This window comes from Amblyraja radiata, chromosome 7, assembly GCF_010909765.2.
Source record: "Amblyraja radiata isolate CabotCenter1 chromosome 7, sAmbRad1.1.pri, whole genome shotgun sequence".
In the NCBI taxonomy this organism is placed as follows: Eukaryota; Metazoa; Chordata; class Chondrichthyes; order Rajiformes; family Rajidae; genus Amblyraja; species Amblyraja radiata.
In genome coordinates, this window is record NC_045962.1 from 41,701,505 (window position 1) to 41,725,770 (window position 24,266).

The following is a 24,266-nucleotide window of genomic DNA, read 5'->3' on the forward strand; positions in this document are numbered from 1 at the left end:
GACCAAGTGGGACCAGTTGGGTCCCTGTCACATGGGAGGGCTAGTTCCCGAACGCAATATTCCACCACTCACCCATAGCCCCAAACTGCACAGGCATGGCTGATGGGTTCCCGTTGTGATGCCAGAGATCTCCGTTGTGACGTGAGTCACGGCAACCCTCCTCAACTGTGCCTCGCCATCCCTCTTCCTACCCCATCCTCCTCCATTCCCAGTCATCCCCAGCACTTCCACCCCCCTCTTCACCCTCCCTCTTCTTTCCCCTCTCCTCCTCCACTCCCTCACCTCTCCCTCCCTCTCCTTTCCCCTACCCTGTCACTCCCTCCATAACCCCTCTCTCCTCCCTACCCCCTAGACGTCATTGTGAGGTGGAAGCTGCTGTGATTTTTAAAACATATTTTGTTTTAATGTAAATGAGTTCCCATTGTGATGTAATTGTGGTGTGGAATTGCCGATGGGCAGTTTTGTTGAAAACTGATATTTTTTAAATGTAAATGAGATCCCATTGTGATGTCATTTTGGGTGGAACACTGCTGATGGGCAGTTTATGTAAATGAGATCCCAGTGTGGCGTCATATCCCATAGTGACGACATACGCTGCTGCCAGTGCAGATGGAAGATATTTTTCCAAAGTGGGGTTTCATAAATGTCAATAACTTGTAAAGTAAACCATTAATCTGAACAAAACTTTGATACACCACACCACAGGACAATGGTGAGTAAGGTGGGCCAAAAATTATAGTGCTATCGTGTACCGTTTTGGTGTAATTTCAGGATCAAACATCTTCACAGACACACACGCACAGACAGACATAAATAGCAAACAAGATGAGAGTTTTAGTAATATACTAGACCAAGTTCCCCCAACGTGGGGGGGGGGGGGGGGAAGGCGGCATGCAGCGTCACACACACTAACTATCCCCCCCCCCCGCACTCACGCTAATTACCACCCTTGATATTATATTAATATTATTAATTTGCTCCTTTTACCCCATAACCACCCTATCTACTGACGCATAGCCCCCAACTTGCAGTCACATCTAGGGAGGGAGGGGGAGAAAAAGGGGAGAGAGAGAGGGGGGAGAGGAGAGGAGAGGGGGGGAGAGAGGAGAGGGGAGAGAGGAGAGGGGGGGAGGAGAGGGGGTGGGAGGGGAGAGGAAGAGAAGAGGGGGGGAAGAGGAGAGGGGGGTAAGAGGAGAGGGGGGGGTAAGAGGAGAGGGGGGGGAGAGGAGAAGTGGTGGGGGAGAGGAGAAGTGGTGGGGGAGAGGAGAGGGGGGGAGAGAGAGTGCCTTTTTATTTCAACCCAAACCCCCCAAATAACAATTTGCAGGCAGTGCTTTTTTACTTTAACTATATTTTCATTTTCAAACCACATTAAGGGTACTTACTCACAGTTGTGTGGACATGTGTTCAGTGTTATTCACAGCTCAGAGAAACGTGACCCTCTGCCTTCCTCCAGCTTGCAGACTAATTGAGGCACACCACTTCCTGGTTTTATAGTCCATCCCCCCTGCCGCCAGCGGGGGCAGCAGAGAGAATGGGCAATTTTTTAAAATCATTAATATCTCTGTCATTTTTCATCGACTGGAAAAATCCTCAGCACACATGCGGCGGAGGGGGGCTCTGAGCGAGGTGGCCAAAAATGACGGCCGTAGGTGGCGGCGTTCTCTCGGAAATCGCAGCACAGATCGCCAAAACCGGTCAAGAACAGACTTTTAGTAATATAGATACTAGACCAAGTGGGACCCATTGGGCCCCGTTCCCCCAACGCAATATTCCACCACTCACCCATTCCCGATGTGACGCCAGATATCCCCATTGTGACGCGAGTCATGGCAACTGCGCCTCTTCCTACCCCTATCCTCCTCCATTCCCCCTCATCCACAGCACTTCCTCCCCCTCCTCTTCACCCTCCCTTTTCTTTGCCCACTCCTCCTCCCCTCCCCAACTCGCCTCTCCCTCCCTCTCCTTTCCCCTACCCTCAGTCACTTCTATCCTCCCTCCATAACCCCTCTCCCCTCCCTACCCCCCTTGATGTAATTGTGAGGTGGAAGCAGCAGTGTTTTTTGTTTTATGCAAATGAGATCCCATTGTGATGTTATTGTGGGATGGAACACTGCTGACGGGCAGTTTATGTAAATGAGATCCCATTCTGACATCATAGTTGCTAACTGCCAGTGCAAGTCCAAGTGATTTTTGTTAAAGTGGGGTTTTATAAAGTTTAAAATGTGAATAACTTGTAAAATATACCATCAATCTGAACGAACCTTGATACACCACACACCAGGACAATGGTGAGTAAGGTGGGCCAAAAACTGTATACCGTTTTGGTGTAATTTCAGGAGCACAGCCCCCACAAACAGACATAGAAACAAACAGGATGAGAGTTTTAGATAGATGGATGCAAAAAGTTAACCTAGGTAACAACATGAACCAGGAAATACATTTATAAAATTGAATATTCTGTATGGTCGTTAATGTAAAAATTGAAAAAAAGAGAATTATTATTTTGCTCTCGTCATCTATTTATATTCTATATCTAAAGGTTCCTAGAAATTTCAAGTAATAATTCAAAAGTTAAAAATAAACAGGAGTATTTTCATACTATTGACAGTTTATCATCTTGGGTGTATTTGTGAAATTACTTATTAAAGATGTGTGCATTTTATTTGTGATCATTAAAATGACTCATCAACAAAACTGGTCAACTTTCAGCTATATTTTCTGAAAAGTCATTTAAATTATAAGTGTGATCCATTTTTAAAATTATGTTAATTTACCTTTTACTCTCATAAAATGAATTCTGTTTCAACATATTGACATTTTTTCCTACTGATTCTCTTGATATAAACCACAAGTAAATATAGGTTTGTAGCCTGTTTCTGTGCCTCATGACTATGATTATCTAACGTGTTCATTGATATGATTAGTTTTCCATTGATCTACACCACCACAAATCAAAGTAGCATTGCTAATTTAATGGCAACTGTACTTTCCAATTGTGAAATAATGGAACACCATGTGATCCATCAAATACTTAAGGGCTTAACATGCACATATATCATGCTGTAGTTTTACCATGCAATAGTACAGGGAAAAAATCACAATGCCACTCTTGTTTTCCATACATTTCATGCCTCAATTTGGTGCAGAATCAATTGCTTCAATCTGATTCATGCTCCAACAACTAAGAAATATTGCAGAGTCAGGGGATATGGGGAGAAGACAGGAACGGGGTACTGATTGTGGATGATCAACCATGATCACATTGAATGGCGGTGCTGGCTCGAAGGGCCGAATGGCCTACTCCTGCACCTGTTATCTATTGTCTATTGATATCCATGAGCTTCATTGAGCATATCGACCTAAAATAGACATCGTAAAAAACTGGAAAGATACTACAAAATCTTCCATATTAACAGGAAGGATAAGTATCCCAGTGTCAGCGGCCTCTCCCAGGTCAATAGTCCCAGCTTCTAAGCCCTAGTTATGTTCAGTTAACTTTATTGATCAGGCCATGTTATCTGCATGCCAGACATAAAACTTTCAAAACCCACTACAGCTTTGTCATTAAAAGAGATCATAACGCAGTTCAGGAGAAAGATTCAAGAGTGTATTCAAAGCCTCCTAAAAATAGTGCAATTTATTCACTGACTCTTACGAATCCTTGCCCTTTGACCACTTAAAACGGAGAAGAATCATTTGAGATGGTATTGGACATGCATTCCCAGGGTATGAATTGGGAATATACAGAAGCTTGGATTAAATGCAGAAAGAGGGCACCACTTCAAAAATTACCCACTCCATCCAGCCCATTGTGCAATTTTTACCCTACCTGCGGAAGAGTTTATGGTTCCCGTATTGGTACCATCAGATACCCCAGAACCCACAAAACCATAGTTTTGGTGGCCCACAGACACTTTGTCAATATTTTATTTTTATATTAAACCAAACTAATTCTACTGATTTTTTCATGTAAGTCTCTACACTTTCCTCATTTTTTGAAATTGGGTATCCTAGAATATTTAATTCCAAACATTTATCACTTTGTAACCACTGCTCTTTTATTCTTTTTGGATCTTCATGCATTTCTATTTGCACCAATTATTTGTTTACCCTGTTGCAATGTTGCATGCATTCAGATAAAGATCCTTACATTTTGTCCCTTTTGTGGCTCTAATTAAGGGGTGATTTTATGTTTCAGTACAGTATACTATTAATATATTGCAATCTTTTGCACTTGTGGCAACGTAACACAGCAGATATGACCTTTGCAGTCAGCTCTTGGAAGGATATACAGTTGAACAAATTGCATGAATTCAATTGCAGGTGAGTGCTACAATGGAATGCATGGGTGCTGCAAATAATAAAATAAATTTGGGAGATGTTTGTCAGGGAATAAATAGGACAGAGGTATTGGATAAACAATGTCTGAAAAAGAAATTTCCTTTATGCAGGAAGAGCACATAAAGCTTTCAGGGCCACAGCCAGACGACCAAGGCAAAAAAATTGCCTGTACTGCAAAATGCAGTCTCTGAATTCCTACAATCTTGTCATTTGCCCTTGTGTCACCTTTCTGTAACCGGGGTTGAAAGTAAATTAATTTAAGTTTCTTAATATTCAAATTAATTCTGGAATTCTGGATATATTGCAAACAAAGTGTTACATCTTGCTGGTTTGTAGCACTTAACATTAAACTCTGCATCATATCAATTTACTTGCTAACTTTGTTGTCTTTTCGTTATTTAAAAATGTTGTGCAGATGGAATTCATTACTGTTGTATTAAACAGCTGGGATGGGTATTTTTGGGAGTGCAAGGCAAACCTACATTCTCTACTCGTGCTTCAACAGCATTCCTCTTCTGTTCTGGTAATACCATTCAAAGTTTTCTGAAAGCCTTTCCATTGGTATTTGTCAGTCAGTGTCCAACTGGTATGGCTGCAGGGGGACTATATTCACCATCAGGAGGATTCAATGCTGGGGCTATTTAAACCTCACAGAAAGCAGTGCGATTTAAAAAATATATAAAAGGTATTCTCTTTTTCTCAATGGTTTAAGGTGACATCTATTTTTCCATGCAAAAGGATTATTTGCTGTATCAATTTAAGCATTGCAAAATAGTTTTTATAGTTTTCTCTGGGTTATCATGATGATAGTTATACTGATAAGCATACATTTGTGAAGTGATATTTAATTTTCCTGTAGTAATGCTTATAAGTAAGAACTATTTATTTCTCATTTATTTTCCACATTTTTTATACCCAAATTGTAAGCCTAGTTAGTATGGAACTAGGTCATTTGGAGGTGACTGTGTAACTCAGTATTAATGGATTATGCATCTGCTGTAAGGGACCTGCTGTAAATAATGCATTTGTAAATGTTCTTTTGTTTATATCAGTTCTGGAATTTATTATTTTTCCACAAATGCTGCATGTTTTGCAGTGTGTACAAGAAGGATAAATCTTGTATGATGTACCAGATATATATATCACAATTATTAAAGGTATGGGTGGAACTTGTCTATGTGCCTAACACCTCAAATTGATGTAAAAGGTAAATTCATTACAACTGAAACACTCATCATCTTAATTTATTGCGTAAAGTTCTGACACAAACGTAATTTTAATTGAAACGAGCACGTGATCATTCGGATATTTTAAAATTACCAATGGATCTGATTAATCATATCTTCATCAATGCCATTTGACTCAATCTATGTGTAATCTATTTATTTTTTTGTTGGATTCAGGATGATTGTCAAAATCAGCATTTATTTCCCACCTCTTATTGCCTTTGAAAGATGCTCCCAAGCACCTTCTTGAATTGTTGTGAGCCTTCATTTAGATGTATCCCTATGGTAATATGTACCAGACCCAGCAGTAATGAATGAATGGTGAAATATTTCCCAGGTAGGGTGGTTTGACTTGGTGGGATTCTTCAAATGGTGTTGGTTCCATGAAGCTGTTGCTAATGGTTTTCATGATGATTGGTGTATCAAGTTTTTTTCAGATGTAAACACTGAGCAACAGTGTATAAGTCATTGAGACAGTCACTTATTCAGCTGGTTGATGGGATTTTAATCAAACAAGCCCTTTTGCCTTGGATGGTGTTAATCCTTTGCATTTTATTAGAACTCCACTCATTCAAGCAAATGGCCAGTATTTCATCATCGTCCAACTTAGATTTCATAAATGGTTAAAAGAAGATGATTTACTTGTGGCTACATTATTTGTGAGGCAGATTCAATTGGGTTTCCGATCAATGTTCTCTTTTTAGAGATACAACAACCCACCGAAGGCATGCCAACCAGCGATCACCCTTGCACTAGTTCTATGTCAATGGTGTTCTGCAGTATATTAGTGGTGAGAGAATAGGGGGGGGGGGGGGGGAAGGAGGGGTGTGTGTGGATGGGGGGGAGAAAGGGTGGTGTGGGGGAGGGCGTGTATGTGGGCGGGAGGGGTGTGGGAGGGGGAGGATGTGGGAGTGGGTTGCGGGGAGGGGGGGTTGGGGCGGGGGGGGTGTGGGAGGTGTGTGTGTGTGCGGGGGGTGGGTGTGGGGAGAGAGGTGTGGGCGGGAGAGTGGGGGTGGGGGGAGGTGTAGGGGGTGAGGGGGGTGTAGGCGGGAGGGAGTTGTGGGGGGAGCGGGATGTGTGGATGGGTGGAGTGAGCTTGGAGAAAAGACGGGGAAGAGCCATGGGGGAGAGGGGGGCATCATGGGGATGGGGGAGGGGGAGGAACCAGTGAGGGGGACCAGAGGGGTAGTGGCTGGAATTGGCAGTGCGATGGGGACTCACGGCGGGCACTGGTCGCTGGTCGTTCTCCTCTGCCGGGATCAGAGTCTCCGCTTTCCGTTTTGCGACATCGGCAACATCTCCGACTCCGGGCAGGGCTGGGTCTCCGACTCTGGGCTGGACTGTGTCGGGTTTCCGACGCTGGGCTGCTCGGGGCTGGGCTGCTCGGGGCTGGGCCGGGTCCCTCCGAATGCCTGGTTGGAAACTTCCGCCAGCCATCCTCAGCTCCAGATAGACGCGATGGTGCAGGAAGGGGCGGACCGCCCCGGGAAGTGACAGGGGAAGAGACTAATCCGCGCGGCGCTGACTGGCAGGAGAAGAGATCGATCTGTGCACACGCGGTTTTTAAGATTTTTAAACCTCGCTAACTTTTACGACATTCAACCGATCTAAACAAAACTTAGTGTGTTCACAGCATAGGAGAACGGCGAGTGAACTGACGACAAATTGTAGCGCTATCGCGAACCGTTTTTGCCCAAATAGAAAGACCGCCAAACCATAAAATAACAAGATCAGAGTTTGTTATGTATATAGATATAAAGATAAATAGTAAGACAAAAGTGTATTTCTGACCCATACAAGTTAGCCCTGGGTTGTGAGGTCCATGTGTCTAGCTGAATAAATTATGAATAAATAGTCCACTGGAATATTATCTTAAAGCTGGAACATACCACCCAGATATTTAATCTTGCTTGAAAGGTAGGCTGAAATTGTGATGTACTGTTGATCCACATCAGTCAGTCCCAGTTCTCCTCACCACTGAACTTTATGCAAGAAATTAATGAAATGTTTTAGTCATTTTGTTTTCACTTTTGAACCCAATAGCAGATTGTCATTTCAGCATCTGTGTAAAAATGGAATGTAATCTGTGCAGAATTAAAGCATGCCACCATCATTTAAAACAGAGGTGCTCATTTTCACGGTAACTAATCAGATGATACATTGGAAATCCTTGTTAAACACTGGAAATCCTTGTTAAAGTAGATGAGAAAAGAAGAAATGTCCCACATATCTTTTGGGCAAGGTATCCACATTAGAGATGAAATGTAAAATGAAGTTGCTAGTGAAGTCAATTCTAGGATTTATGTTCCCAGTGTCCCAAGTCACATGCATAATCAAGGTAACTGAATACATCAATACATCTCATCCATTGACAACAAGGGAAGTTTGTGCTCAATCTGTCCAATATTTGTTTGTTACACACAACAGCCATGCACATAGATTTCTCATAGCTTTTATATTTTTTGTTATTTTTCTAGCCTGTCCATCACACAGATACATTGCAAAAGACTTACAAAGATACTTTCTTCTCTCTTCAAAGAAAGTTAATGCTCAACCACTATATGCAACAATAAACTGGCAGCAACTCCTACTGACCACAAGCAGCTCAAATGAGTACAGTGCATGGCCAAGCAAATGTTAGCAATCTAGGTGCAATTAATATATTTTCTATCCAGGCTCAAGCTTTATTGAGTTATTGCCAGCAAGTTGATATATGATGCATACTGAAAGCATTATGCTGAAGATATAATGCAATATGTTTTTCATGGTAATGAGGGTGGCAGTGCAGTCGACTGCTTTATGCTTAATGGATTAAAGCTACACTCATTGAGACTTATAAGGAGTATACTTAAAAGTTATCAGTTGTACAGAACTACTCTTGCAAGTATGAGTTCTGACTTAGATGGATAGTTGACGATGGTTCAAGGCAGCAATTGAGTATCCTGCTGCAGCATACCAGGGCTCTCGCTTAACTTTTTTTCCCTGTTGCCAACCATGGCAGCTTTTTAGGTTGCCAAATGACATTTTAGGTGGTCATTTAAGATGGCTTGCATGATGTGTGCTCGGACGAAGTGCGTAGTTACCAGTCGGAATTATGCATTCACATATTATTTCTGCTTCAAATAAAGTCCCAAACTAACATATTCACCAATCAAGTCATGATATATGCCACAATGACATGCAGCAAAATTATAATACGGTATCTCAACTCTTTTTACACATTGCAATTAACGCAATTTTTATTATTTCTTTCCACATCCAAACAAAAATGTGGTTGGATTATTCAGCGTATGATCAACCTGTGTCAATAAATCCTGGACCTTGATAACATATATTCTTAACCATGCACACTACAAGCATGTTTTCTGTGAAGGACCGAACATTATCATGACATGGCCATAGCATGGGTCGTTATTGCTATTGGTACAGAAACACTCTCGCTTCCCACATAATTTATCCACAACAAAATATACAGGTTGCAAGGAATTTTCTAAAGGCATTTTATGATAATAGCTGACAAAACTGACTATACCCATCTGACATTACGCTAACTAACAAGAGATGGCCAAAGGACATAAATGCAGCAAATGTTCTTTTGGTAATATATTTAAAGGTGTCAAGACGCCACATTACCAGACATTCAGATTAGATGTATGTGGCAATGAAGATACCCAGTTTGTAAGCACCATTTCAAAAAAAAAATTGTTGATAAACGCTTTTTCCATCATTCCCACTTCAGAATTAACTTTAAAATTTCAACTGAAATATCCCGACAAAATTTGTGATGTATATGACTGACTGTAGAAGTAATACCTGGATAAATCCAACGTATAGTTGTGAATGTTGCTCATTAAATAACTACAGTACTGATACTCCATATTAACATCATTGATTTGCCATTAAAATGAATTCTGTAATAACGTGTCAGTGACAATCGAACACTGCAGTTTTAATGTTTCACATGTTCAAAATTTAATTAATCCATCTTTATGGATTAAAACAAATAATAACATTGGGAATTAAAACATATTTGATTGCATTCCGTTATCAAACATAGTCAATGTTAGCTCTGATGACATTTCCAGCACAATAGGGTCGAGGGGGAGGAGTGGGGGGGTGTATGAATCGGTGTGGATTGGATGGATTGAGGCTGGGGAATTAGTGAGTCTTGGTTGGAGTAGGTAAAATTATGAGGGGAGAGCGCGGGGGATGTCAGTGGGGTTGAACAGAGGCCCGGGATCGTTGGAGCGAGTGGAGGAAGGTCATAGCTGTGAGTATATAAATCGAGCGCGGGGCTTGCTTTTACAGAGGAGGAGGCGCGGTCTTGAACGGCTGCCTGTCCTGCAGCTGTCCGTTTTTTTTCCCTTCTTTTTTATTATTTTTAGTACGTTGAGTGTGTAGTCAGGGGGCCTAATCTTTTTATGTGTGGGGGGTGGTGGGGGGGAAGGGGGAAACTGCTTTTCGAGTCCCTACCTGGTCGGAGGGGTTGCCTTCCTCCGAGCAGCGACTTCGACCTGTCCTTGCGGCCTACCAGCGGGTCCTGGAGCGACGTTTCCCTGAGGGGACCTGGCCAGAACATCGGCTTTGGCGGCGGCGCAGAACATCGGCTTTGGCGGCGGCGCAGCGCTGGAGCGCTATTGCGGCGTGGGTGATGCCTTTCCTGGGTCGCCGCGCTGGAACTCCAGTATGCTGGGACCGCCGATAAGAACATTGTGGAGCCGCGGTTCTGTGGAGCGGCCAGCTGCGGCGCTGAACTTTACATCCCGGAGCCTGGGATCTCTTGCTGAGATCGCCAGTGTGCGGAGCTCCGTCAAACGCGGTCTGTTGGCTTGGAAGCCGCGGTCTCCGGTGGGAAGGCGGCCGTTCCTGGCACCCCAAGCCGCTGGGGGTTCTCCCGACGCCGGAGCACCATCACCCGGCGAGAACATCGGGCGCCGTGGCGGCGACTGTGGAGGCCTCAATAGGCCCGACTTTGGGTGGACAAGAGGATGGGGACTGGACTTTATGCCTTCCCCCACAGTGGGAATCACTGTGGGGGGATGTTTTTGTGTTGAACTTCTTTTTGAATGCTATGTTGTATTTTTATTAGTGTGCTGCAAGGACATCAGAATTTCCCCTGAATAAGGGGATTAATAAAGTTTAATCTAATCTACAGAGACCCGGGATCGTTGGAGCGAGTGGAGGAGGGTCAAAGCTGTGAGTATATAAATCGAGCGCGGGGCTTGCTTTTACAGAGGCCCGGGATCGTTGGAGCGAGTGGAGGTCAGAGCTTACAGAAATCTGTAACGTTCCACACTCCATAGGGAGGGTTCTGGTGGAAGCCGCTGATTGGTGGAAGCAGACTAGAGGAAGCAGCTAATTGGGTGCAACCTCAGGTTAGCATTTCTGCTTTCTGGTTAAAGGTACAGTGCTTTAGTAAAGGTACAGTGAGCTAAGGGTACAGTGCTTTTTGTTTATATAATAAAGGTGCAGTTTAAAGGTCAAGAGGGAGCAGCTGTTGTGAGTCAGATACCTGCTGATTTCTCCCAGCAGTTTCTATTGTATTATACTTGTATCGGATCCAGGGTAAGGCGGGAGAATGGCGGGAGAATGACAGCCAGAGCAGTGTACTGTTCGGGATGTCAGATGTGGGAGGTCATGGTGTCGGATGGCCCTCCAGACGTCTACATCTGCACCAGGTGCAGCGAGATGGGGCTCCTAAGGGACCGTATTAGCATCCTGGAGCAGCAGCTCGATGACCTCTGTCTGGTCAGGGAGAGTGAGGAGGTCATAGAGGGGAGTTATAGGGAGGTGGTCACTCCAAAACCACGGGAGAGAGACATGTGGGTCACGCTAAGGAAGGGCAAGGGGCAGAAGCAGGGACGAGTGAGTACTCCAATGTCGGTACACCTTGGAAATAAGTACTCCTGTTTGAGTACGGATGGGGGTGACAGCCTGCCCGGGGGTAGCGAGAGCGGACGGTCCTCCAGCACAGAGACCGGCCCTGTTGCTCCTGAAGGTAGGGACAAAAAGAAGAGGGCAATAGTAATTGGGGACTCTATTGTTAGGGGGTCGGATAGGCGATTCTGTGGACGCAGTCGGGAGACCAGGATGGTGGTCTGCCTCCCTGGTGCCAAGGTCTCGGACGTGTCTCAACGCGTCCAAGATATCCTGAAATCAGAGGGAGAGGAGCCTGAGGTCGTGGTACATATAGGTACCAATGACATAGGTAAAAAAAGGGAAGAGGTCCTGAAGGGAGGATTTAGGGAGTTGGGAGGAGAGTTAAGGAAAAGGACCAAAAAGGTAACAATCTCAGGATTGCTGCCTGTGCCACGCGACAGTGAGAGTAGGAATGGAGCGAGGTGGAGGATAAATGCGTGGCTGAAAGACTGGTGCAGAGGGCAGGGATTCAAATTTCTGGATCATTGAGACTTCTTTTGGGGAAGGTGGGGCCTGTACAGAAAGGATGGGTTGCACTTCAACCCGAGGGGGACCAATATCCTGGCGGGGAAATTTGCAAAGGCTACTGGGGAGACTTTAAACTAGAATGGTTGGGGCGAGGGACTCAAATAGAGAAAGCTAGTAGAGAGAATGGGAGACAGGAAGCAGAAAAGGGAAGCACTCGGGCACAAGAGGAGAAAGAAAAAAAGGAAATAAACAGAGAATAAGAGGCGGGGGGTTTCTTAAATGTGCATATTTTAATGCTAGGAGCATTGTAAGAAAGGTGGATGAGCTTAGAGTCTGGATAGACACCTGGAAGTATGATGTTGTGGCGATCAGTGAAACATGGTTGCAGGAGGGCTGTGATTGGAAACTAAATATTCCAGGATTTCGTTGCTTCAGGTGTGATAAAATTGGAGGGGCAAGAGGTGGAGGTGTTGCATTACTAGTCAGGGAAGATATTACAGCAGTGCTTTGGCAGGATAGATTGCAGGGCTCATCTAGGGAGGCTATTTGGGTGGAACTGAGAAGTGAGAAAGGGGTAGCAACACTTATAGGGGTGTATTATAGACCGCCAAATGGGAATCGAGAATTGGAAGAGCAAATATGTAAGGAGATAGCAGATATTAGTAGTAAGCACAAAGTAGTGATTGTGGGAGATTTCAACTTTCCACACATAGACTGGGAAACTCATTCGGTAAATGGGCTGGATGGTTTGGAGTTTGTAAAATGTGTGCAGGATAGTTTTTTGCAGCAATACATAGAGGTACCTACTAGAGGAGGGGCAGTGTTGGACCTCCTGTTAGGAAATGAGACGGGACAGGTGGCGGAGGTATGCGTTGGGGAGCACTTCGGGTCCAGTGATCACAATACCATTAGTTTCAATATAATTATGGAGAGGGTCAGAACTGGACCTAGGGTTGAGATTTTTGATTGGAGAAAGGCTAACTTTGATGAGATGCGAAATGATTTAAAAGGAGTGAACTGGGACATTTTGTTTTATGGGAAGGATGTAGAAGAGAAATGGAGGACATTTAAAGGGGACATTTTAAGAGTACAGAAGCTTTATGTTCCTGTTCGGTTGAAAGGAAACAGTAAAAATTGGAAAGAGCCCTGGTTTTCAAGGGAAATTGGACATCTTGTTCGGAAAAAGAGGGAGATCTACAATAATTATAGGCAGCATGAAGTAAATGAGGTGCTTGAGGAGTATAAGGAATGTAAAAAGAATCTTAAGAAAGAAATTAGAAAAGCTAAAAGAACACATGAGGTTGCTTTGGCAAGTAAGGTGAAAGTAAATCCAAAGGGTTTCTACAGCTATATTAATAGCAAAAGGATAACGAGGGATAAAATTGGTCCATTGGAGAGACAGAGTGGACAGCTATCTGCAGAGCCAAAAGAGATGGGGGAGGTATTGAACAATTTATTTTCTTCGGTATTCACCAAGGAGAAGGATATTGAATTATGTGAGGTAAGGGAAACTAGTAGAGTAGCTATGGATACTATGAGTTTCAAAGCAAAAGAAGTACTGACACTTTTGAAAAATATAAAAGTGGATAAGTCTCCAGGTCCTGACAGGATATTCCCTAGGACATTGAGGGAAGTTGGTGTAGAAATAGCCGGGGCTATGACAGAAATATTACAAATGTCATTAGAAACGGGAATAGTCCCCGAGGATTGGCGTAGTGCGCATGTTGTTCCATTGTTTAAAAAGGGTTCTAAGAGTAAACCTAGCAATTAAAGGCCTGTTAGTTTGACTTCAGTGGTGGGCAAATTAATGGAAAAGATACTTAGAGATAATATATATAAGCATCTGGATAAACAGGGTCTGATTAGGAACAGTCAGCATGGATTTGAGCCTGGAAGGTCATGTTTGACTAATCTTCTTGAATTTTTTGAAGAGGTTACTAGGGAAATTGACGAGGGTAAAGCAGTGGATGTTGTCTATATGGACTTTAGTAAGGCCTTTGACAAGGTTCCTCATGGAAGGTTGGTTAAGAAGGTTCAACTGTTGGGTATAAATGCAGGAGTAGCAAGATGGATTCAACAGTGGCTGAATGAGAGAAGCCAGAGGGTAATGGTGGATGGTTGTTCGTCGGGTTAGAGGCAGGTGACTAGTGGGGTGCCTCAGGGATCGGTGTTGGGTCCTTTGTTGTTTGTCATGTACATCAATGAGCTGGATGAAGGTGTGGTAAATTGGATTAGTAAGTATGCAGATGATACCAAGATAGGGGTTGTTGTGGATAATGAAGAGGATTTCCAAAGTCTACAGAGTGATTTAGGCCATTTGGAAGAATGGGCTGAAAGATGGCAGATGGAGTTTAATGCTGATAAATGTGAGGTGCTACACCTTGGTAGGACAAATCAAAATAGGACGTACATGGTAAATGGTAGGGAATTGAAGAATACAGTTGAACAGAGGGATCTGGGAATAACCGTGCATAGTTCCTTGAAGGTGGAATCTCATATAGATAGGGTGGTAAAGAAAGCTTTTGGTATGCTAGCCTTTATAAATCAGAGCATTGAGTATAGAAGCTTACTAGAATGTTGCCTGGGTTTCAACAACTAAGTTACAGAGAAAGGTTGAATAAGTTAGGTCTTTATTCTCCGAAGTGCAGAAGGTTAAGGGGGGACTTGATAGAGGTCTTTAAAATGATGAGAGGGATAGACAGAGTTGATGTGGATCAGCTTTTCCCTTTGAGAATAGGGAAGATTCAAACAAGAGGACATGACTTCAGAATTAAGGGACAGAAGTTTAGGGGTAACATGAGGGGGAACTTCTTTACTCAGAGAGTGGTAGCGGTGTGGAATGAGATAACAGTGGAAGTGGTGGAGGCAGGTTCGTTGGTATCATTTTAAATTAAATTGGATAGGCATATGGATGAGAAGGGAATGGAGGGTTATGGTATACGAGTGCAGGCAGGTGGGACTAAGGGAAAAAAGTGTTCGGCACGGACTTGTAGGGCCGAGATGGCATGTTTCCATGCTGTAATTGTTATATGGTTAATGGGGGGGGGGGGGATCTGTGCAGGATGGATGGGGGGAGCAGTGCAGGATGAAGGGGTGAGCAGTGCAGGATGGATGGTGTAGATGGGTTATGCATGCAACCTATAATGTAGTTACCTCATCACCACTAACCACGCCCCATCATATTAGTATAACTGTAGTATCCTCCCTTTGTTCCTCCCATTAGGTCCCAGTACGCCTAAAGGCTGGATGCAGTCAGTGCTGGGACGTGTGTGCCATGTGCTATAATAAACTACCAGTAAAGGTCACAGTGTGTCAGCAATCACTCCTTTACATGGCGTCAGAAGTTTAAAACTCGCGTTTCCCGTTTACCGGTCTTCATTTATTTTGTCCCCGTTAGTGCCCAGTTTTGGGTTTCCCTTGATATGGCATCCTCATGCCGAAAGCCATCTCCCCTTGTCTTCGACGCTGACATTGCGGAACGATGGACAACTTTTGTGATGGACTACACTCACTACGTCAATATTGCGAACCGGAACGACCCAGCCGCGGTCAAAGCATCACTCCTGCTCAACCTGGCCGGTCCCGACGCAATGAAGAGAGCTCAAGCCTTTGTCTACGAACCAGCGGTCCTGGATGACAACGACCAACCGGTCGAGCCAGCTGAATCGGCCGACGACCCGGTATGTCTTTTGCGCAAATTCGCGGAGATATGTGACCTGCCCTCCAACCGTATACTGGAGCGGGCCAGGTTCTTCTCACGCAAGCAACAGCCGGATGAACCTGTTGAATGCTTCATTGCCGACCTGCGGCACCTTGCCCAACGGTGCCGATTCGAAACCATGCGCGACCAGCTTACCAGAGACATTCAAAGCTCAATTTGAAGCTCAATCGGTCAAAGTGCAAGTTCCGGGTGCCTGAGGTCACATATGTCGGCCACGTTTTCACGGCCCAAGGGTTGAAGCCAGACCCGCAAAAGACCAGCGCAATCTCTGAGCTGCCAGCCCCGACAGACGCTGTCAGTCTGCAGCGCTTCCTGGGTATGGTGAATTACCTGGGGAAGTTTATCCCCGACCTCAGCGAGTTGAGGGCACCCCTGAGACAGCTCACAAAGAAGGACATTGCCTGGGCATGGTTTCCGCACCACCAGCAGGCATTTGATCTGCTAAAGACGAGGCTGGTCAGCACACCTACACTGAAGTTTTTTGATCTGCTGCGTCCGATCGTGGTCACTTGCGATGCCTCTCGATTTGGTCTGGGTGCTGCCTGTCTGCAACCCCACGCTGGTGACTCGCTGCTGCCCATCTCCTATGCCTCCAGGACCATGACGGACACAGAGCAGCGCTATGCCCAGATAGAGAAGGAGCTGCTGGCGGTGGTTTTCGCGTGTTCTAAGTTTAAGGACTTCTTATTTGGCACCAGGTTCACCGTTGAGACGGATCACCAGCCACTGGTAACGATACTTAACAAACCAATACACTGCGCTCCTGCCAGGCTGCAGCGGATGATGCTGCAGCTACAGCGTTTTGACTTTAAAATCGTATATAAGAGGGGCACCGAGATGCATGTGGCTGATGCACTGTCCCGGACCCCCGGGCCTCCTGTGTCCAGCACCCCTTCGAGCAGTCGGACTTACAGGTACTGAACGTCAACTTCGTCCCTTCTCACCAGCTGCAGTGCTTGGTTGAACACACCGCAAACGACCCCGACCTGCAGCAGCTTGCTGCTGTCATCAAGCGGGGGTGGCCCACCAAACGGAATTCGTTGCCTGCCAGCGTCCACCCCTATTTTTTGGTCCGCGATGAGTTAGTCCTCCGTGACGGTATTATTATCAAAGGACACAAAGTTGTCATCCCGGAATCGCTGCGTGGCTTGTATTTTGATGCCGCCCACATGGGTCATCCCGGGGCTGATGCCACCATCTCACATGCCCAGGAACAGTACTACTGGCCGGCCATGGCTAAATACATCCAGGCCAGGGTGGATTCCTGTCCGGACTGTCACTCGCTTGCCCCGCATCAGCAAAGACAGCCACTTTTGCAGCAGCCTGCCCCTGAAATGCCCTGGTCTTCTCTGGCTGCCGACATTTTCGACTGGCGTGGGAAGCAATACCTTGTGCTAGTAGACTCTTACTCGAATTGGTTCGAGGTGGACCTCCTCCCTGCCATCACCTCCGAGATGGTGATCAGCAAGCTTCGCCGCCACTTTGCCACGTTTGGTTCCCCTGTCCGGCTGCAGACAGACAACGGTCGCCAGTTCACCAGCGCCGAGTTTCGAGCATTTGCCACAAAGTGGAACTTTAACCATTTCACTAGCAGCCCGGAGTACCCGCAGAGCAATGGTCTAGCTGAACGGGCGGTCCGCAGCGCTAAGCACCTGCTTGAACAAACCCGCCTCTCGAACGGGGATTTCTATCAGGGTCTCCTGAACCTTCGCAACATTTCCAGAGACAGTACCATGGGATCCCCTGCCCAGCGACTCATGTCCCGAGTTGTCCGCCCTCCGATGCCTATTGCCCAGCAGTCCCTGATGCCTAAAGTCCTGCAGCCTGCTGATGTCCAGAAACGTATTGCCCAGAAGCACGAGATCCAGCGACGATCGCATGATAAATCCTGCCGCCCTCTTTCGCCACTGATGCCTGGACAGGTCGTCCGTTTGCAGACGCCCACCGGCTATTCCCGACTTGCCACCGTCGTCGGGTTTGACAGCGCGCCACGGTCCTACCTCGTGGATTTCGAAGGGACTGTATACCGACGCAGCCGCCAGCACCTGCTGGCGGTTAACGAGCCCAAACCACCTCCTGCGGTTCCGTATACCCCTCCTTCGCGTGTCGAGCCTTCCTCCACTAACGTACCATCTGCTCCCTGCACGCCACGGTCGGTCCTTTTGCCTCGGATAGCCCCCCCTGCTCCTCCCGGTTTTGCTCCCCAGGCTCTGTTGTCCCCGGCAAGGTCTTCTCTCTCTCCAACTTCAGCTCGTTCTACCCCTCCATTCTCACCTGGCTCTCCTGTGCCTCTCCGTTCCCCCTTAAAGCTGGGTTCCCCACCCATCTTCTCTCCCCCTCCTGTTTCTGCTCCTGTCCCTCCTCCTATTCTTTCGGGCGGGGAGGGTGAAGGTGCTGTGCGCACTCGCTCGGGTCGGATTGTAAAACCTCCGGCTCGATACGGGGAATATGCTTAGCTTTGCAGGTACTGTATAATAAACCTGCTACTGTAGTAACTTGTTCAAATTGTAAGGGAAAGGATGTAGATGGGTTATGCATGCAACCTATAATGTAGTTACCTCATCACCACTAACCACGCCCCATCATATTAGTATAACTGTAGTATCCTCCCTTTGTTCCTCCCATTAGGTCCCAGTACGCCTGAAGGCTGGATGCAGTCAGTGCTGGGACGTGTGTGCCATGTGCTATAATAAACTACCAGTAAAGGTCACAGTGTGTCAGCAATCACTCCTTTACAGATGGGAAGGGTGTCAGTACAGGATGAATTGGGGGACCAGTGTAGGATTGATGGGGAGTGGCTGGAGAATCAATGTGAGGTGGCTAGGGAGATGAGTGCAGGATGAATAGATGGGGGAGTGGGGAGCACAGGGGATGTCAGTGAGGACTGAATAGAGTCAGGAATGGGTATCAGTGCGGGATGGAGAGGAGGGATCTCAGCATAAGGGGAGTGGAGGGGGGAGATAGAGAGGGGAGAGGAGAGAGGGAGAGAGGGAGAGGGAGAGGGAGAGGGAGAGGGAGAGGGAGAGAGAGAGAGAGGCCAGCGCTCCTCGTACAACACGTCAGGCACATAAATGCCAACCAAAATATTGAGGGGACCGCGGACAGAATATCTTGGCGGCCGCGCGCGCATGTGCACACTCACACACGCGTGAGGCTTCGGAGGCTTCTGTGAACGGCAATTTCAGCTCAATCCCGCGCTAAATGCTGTCCAACTGTGCCTGTCTCGCCTACAGCCCTGTCTCAATCCAGACATGGCTGCTGGTTAACCTGGCGGGACAGGCAGAGCTGAGCTGGGTTTTGCGCTGCTTCTCTGCGCTGGCTGTGGGCCTGGGGGCGCCGTGCCCGTCTGACTCCCGACGCCTCTGGCCACTCCCGGGCATGTGGAGGCTCTCGGGCGGGGACGGGGGTGGTCCAGTGGCAGTTCGGCAGCGATTGCAGCGCCGGGGACTAGGATCGGTACTGGCTGCGGTGCAGGTCTGTCGAGAGTGTTTTGGCACGTCTCCGTCCTCCAATCACCCCCCCCCACTCTACTTCCGCCTCTGACCGACACCGCTCTCCTCCAAGGGTCTGTTTTGAAAGCGCCGTTGGCAGAGTGGTAGCAGCTGCCGCTAACAGACCGGGCAGGGTGCGGGAGGAGGCGATAGAGCCGTCGCCGTTGCCGCTGCTGCCCGTCTTTAGCTCCGACCCTCCGTCACGCCACACTTAGCATCTTTCCCACAACCGTCGCCGACACAAAACGTCACGTTCCTTTTCTCCAGAGATGCTGCCGGACCCACGGAGTTACTCCAGTTTTTTGTGTGTCTATCTTCGGTATAAACCAAGTTGCCAAGCCGGGCAAAATGACTCGCCGTTTAGGTTGCCCGGCGGCAGTTTCAGTGGTCATTGGCACCCGGGCAACCGTTAATTTCGAGCCCTGCATACATAGCCTCTGTATCCTTTCAGTGTCAAGATTATGTACCTGATAGTGGATCCTAAATGTGTTTTTCACATTTTGTGTCACACAGGAAATTTGGCTAGGTATTTAAATAACCAATTTATTGAAAACAAGCTGGATGAACTCAAAGCTATACCTATTAGGGAACTAAGGGAATGCAGTTGCTCTGTTTTACTGAGATATGGCTCAACCTTGCTTCATCTGACTGTTCCATACAATTTGAATGCTTCTCATTTCACTGGATGGACCATACAGCATCCTCCGGCTAGCTTAGGGGCAGAGAGGTCTGCTTCCAAATCAACTCCTTGTGGTGCTCAGACATGGAAATCCTGACGAGCTCCAGATCTCCAGTCCTGGAATATGTAATGGTGAAGTGCCGGCCCTACTGCCTGCCATAGGAATTCACTTTGGCTATCCTGACATCAGTCTAGATCCCACCCCATGTTGATGTAAAACATGCACTGGATGAATTACTCACCACCACCAATAGCCTTGAAATGAAATATCCAAAAGACTTGTTCATTATAGCCAGGGACCTCAACCAGACCAATGGCAAAGGTCCTGTCTTCAGCTATATTGTGCACAACAAAGTTTCTAGTAACTTAATATCATTAGATTTATCAGTAACGAAGTATTGTGGGAGTATTTGGTGTTCTTCCTGGCATTCAGGTCTGCCAAATATGTATGGTTACATACTGCATTATGCACATTTATCCTCCTTAATTTGCTTCTGGCTAGGTATCAAAGTGGGAGTGAAGGAAGATTATTGTTACTAATTATCCATTCTGATGATTTCTAGCATTTGTTCACAGGGCATAGAAACATGTGAGTTGATTGAGGCAGCCATATTTTGTGATCCATTTTGAGAAAACCGCAAGAGAGTGTTCACTATTTTGTATACTTAAACTACCCACTGATTGTTCATGTGTTGAACATACAAGATGGAATCAGAGCAGAAAATGAGATAATTGTAAATTGTTAGTGATAGAGAAACATAACGAAACATCATGATGTAGGAAGCAAAGTTTGTAAATGGATATTGTGAATGTTCCATTTGCTGCAGGCAAAGTTCCAGATTTTTAAAGAATACACGGGGCCAGAAATCCCTAGGAAATTATGGCAGTTTCAAGGGAATCTACCAGCACTTATCTTCCTTAAGTGCCAGCTGGTTTGCAACTCTCGCATGAATTTGGATATTCTGAAATTGCTAGGCAACTTAAGCCAAAGAGCTCTCCTGAATTCCAAATCAATTTTATTAGCTTGCTTAATTAGTTAAACATGCGGTAAAAAATCTGCTTAGAGGATCTACAAGTTTACCCATGGTAATGAACAGAAACAAGGAACTAAGCTAAGAATAGAGGAATTTAGTTGTTTATTGAAATGATTGAAATTATTCAAATTTTTGTTATGTTTGACTTATGTTGTTTGTTTTTAAAATAGTTCAAGTGATTTCTAAAATGTTTGGTTTAACATTTTTAATTTGGGCGATGTAAATGTGCAGCAGTCACTTTAACGAAGTTTGGCTGCTTTCCCTTGACCTTCCATAGTTTTTTCATGGCTATCAATAGCCAGAGTTTCACCATTGACCCGAAAGTGGCTTGGACCCGATGCTTAATCACTATAATTACAAGATCACATTGGAGACTGGGTCTTTGCAGATAACTGCTGACATATAAACCTTTTGCAATACTTATAAGCCTCAAAACAGAGTTTCAAAGGATATTTATTATCTGCTTGAATGAGTGCAATTCTAACCATAATGATGAATGATCTCATCTCCCAACGTACTGAACCTTGCCTTCATCTAGAACAGAACATGCTGCATGATTGACACTCCATCAATCATCTGCAACATTTACTGCTGTCCTCCCAATGAAGTGTGGCCATAGTGCATACCATCACAAAATTGATAGCAGCAACCTTCCAAGGCTTGCTTGACATTTGCCAAAAAAACACTGCCACTTAAAAGCACAGAGGCAACAATTGGGTGGATACTGTACCACTAGCAAATTCGTCTCCAAGTCATACACAGCGTGCTGACTTGGAAATATATTTTGCCATTTCTCAACTGCCGTGCATTGAATCACTAGGATTTCCAAAAAGCACTAATTAGCCGAGTATACACTGAGAACAGCAGTGGAATTTAAAAAAAAGTTTCTTCTCACTACCTGCTCAAAGATAAATAAGAATGATTACCAGCAGCTCCATTCATATCCCATGAGGTAGGGGCATTCCTACTATAATCTGAACAAAATTATGCTATTATGAAATGAGTAAAATTCCCAAAATCTAAGAGCTTGGCATAACATGTTACTTATTCGCACAGAAACAATGTGTCCTGGATTTGAAATGAGTCTTAATGGGTACATTTAATGAACTGATATTTATTTCTATAAATTCCAATTAATATTTTATAGTGTGTGAAAATAGTTATTGTAGAAATAAAAACGCATGTGAAAAAATCAAATTTCCGATGTCAAAAAAAGAATACAGCCACAAACCTCTTCTCGCCTAAAATCCCTGAACTTTTTATCTGCATTCTCTTTTTTTCTAAAACCCCAATGATCTAGCCTCTATATGCCTGCAGGTTAAAGAATTTGAGAGGCTTAAGAATTTCTTATGGACCTTAGTTTGAAATGAGCATCACCTAATTTTGTATCTATTCTCCCACTGGTGGAAACATATTGACAACTGCTGTGTCATGCCCTCTCATGATATTATATGTTTCAATAAGATTTCTGCTCATTTTTCTAAACTTCATATATAGATCTAATTTCTTTATCCATTCACAATAGGAATTGAATCAACATTTCCAAAATGTCTAAACTCCATCTCCCTTAAAATAAGGCAAACATGTAATTTGCCTTCTGAATCACAATGCAGTTGCCTGCTAACATTTTGCAAATCATGCACAAAAGAACCCCCCAAACCCCTTTGGAATTTGTTCACCTGCAATTCTTCTGTTTACAATCACAATAATACTTTATTAACCAAGTATCTTTTGCAATATACGAGGAATTTCATTTGCCAAGTCAGTCATACAAATAAAAAGCAACGGACCCTTGAAGAATCCAAACAAACCAAGTATCTTGGCATCAAATTGCAGAATGATCTGCGTTGGAATGGTCAGACTCATCATGCAACGGTGAAAGCAACAGGTGTATAAACTTTCTGAGGCGCAACTTTCATCATTGTTCAACTTCTGTCAAGGAGAAGCTATACTTCACCCTCGTTAGACCTCATTTGGACTACGCAGTTGCAGCATGGGACCCATACACAAATAAAAACATTTCTTCCATCGAACGTGTCCAAAGACAGGCAGCTCGATTTGTTACTAACACCTATGAGAGAGAAGCGAGTGTCACCAAACTTCTGAATTCTCTGGGGTGGAACCCTCTCCAAGACAGACATGAAGCTCACCGTTTGACCTGTTTTTACAAAATGTTAAATGGTCAGCTCGACATAGACTACAAGACCTACACCAAACCCAAACCAATTAGGAGCAGACGAGGGCATTCGATCCAATTTGTGATCCCAGCTACAAAGACAGATGTATACAGCAATTCGTTCTTCCCCCGCACAATTAAAGCATGGAATAATCTCCACCCAACTATAGTTACCCAACCAGATGCAACTAAATTTAAAGTAGCTCTTTCTTCCCAATAACCCTTTCTGGCTTAAGCCCTCCCTTCACCACCTCCAGTTTAAATTCCATTTGGAATATTTTGGAGGGCCAAGAAACCAAAACCAAGAAACCAAGGAACACACAAAATACATTTTAACATAAACATCCAGCACAGTGACTCCTCCACATTCCTCAGTGTGATGGAAGGCAACACATTTTTCAAATCTCTTCCCTTCTATGCTCTCCCGCCGTCGGGGGCCTCGAGCCCACCGTTGACGGGACTATCTTGACTCCCGTAGCCGGCGGCGTTTGGACTCTCCGCATCGAAGCGATCAGCTCCTGCATCGGATGGATGTCAGCTCCCCCGCGCCGGCGAAGGACCCCGGGTCGGGGCTGGTCGAGCCTCTGCGTCGTTGGAGCTTCCCGACTGCTTCTCCCAAGTCTGCAGGCGGTGGTTGGAGCGATCCCAGGCAAGGGATCGACTCCGATGTTAAGTCCACGCCCCGCGCTGGGGCTCAAGTCAGTCCGAGGAGGCCTCCATTCCATCTATGGTAGGCCGCAGAGCGACCAGAGATGCGACCCGAAAATTAATCACATAATTTCTGATCAGATCCGACAAGGTAAGAGACTGAAAAAAGTTTCCCCTGACCCTCTCCCCCTCCCCCCACATAAAACAAACATTTACACAAGCTTTTAACACACACTAAAAAAAAGACGAAACTCCAGACAGACTGTTGGCGGGGCTACCAATCGTGCGGCGCCCCTGGTAGATAATAGTATGCCTTTGGATACCTCTTACTGGAATACATGACCTAACACTTCCCTGCTTTAAACTCAATTTTCCAACTATTTCCACACTCACTCAAACTATATCTGAGGTGACGATGGAGATCAAAGAGGGAGGGCAGTGAATATTTTAGTGAGGCATTTGATGAAGTCCCTCATGGTAGGCAAACTAGAAGATTAAGATTCATGGGATCCACAATGTGGCTATATAGGACCTTGGCTAGGCCTCATTTGCAGTATGGT

General features: G+C 45.3%; 2 protein-coding genes across 4 annotated transcripts in view; one reads left to right on the top strand and one right to left on the bottom strand.

Moving 5' to 3' along the window:
• The window catches only part of ikzf2 (IKAROS family zinc finger 2), a 203,517-nt gene that overhangs the window by 139,789 nt on the left and 39,462 nt on the right, over positions 1-24,266 (bottom strand). The gene's annotated exons all lie outside the window — the stretch shown is intronic.
• Positions 4,129-24,266, top strand: part of spag16 (sperm associated antigen 16) — a 677,853-nt gene continuing 657,715 nt past the window's right edge. The window contains exon 1 of the mRNA XM_033024314.1: positions 4,129-4,326. The gene's annotated coding sequence lies outside the window, so the exon portion shown is untranslated. The remainder of the gene's footprint in view (positions 4,327-24,266) is intronic.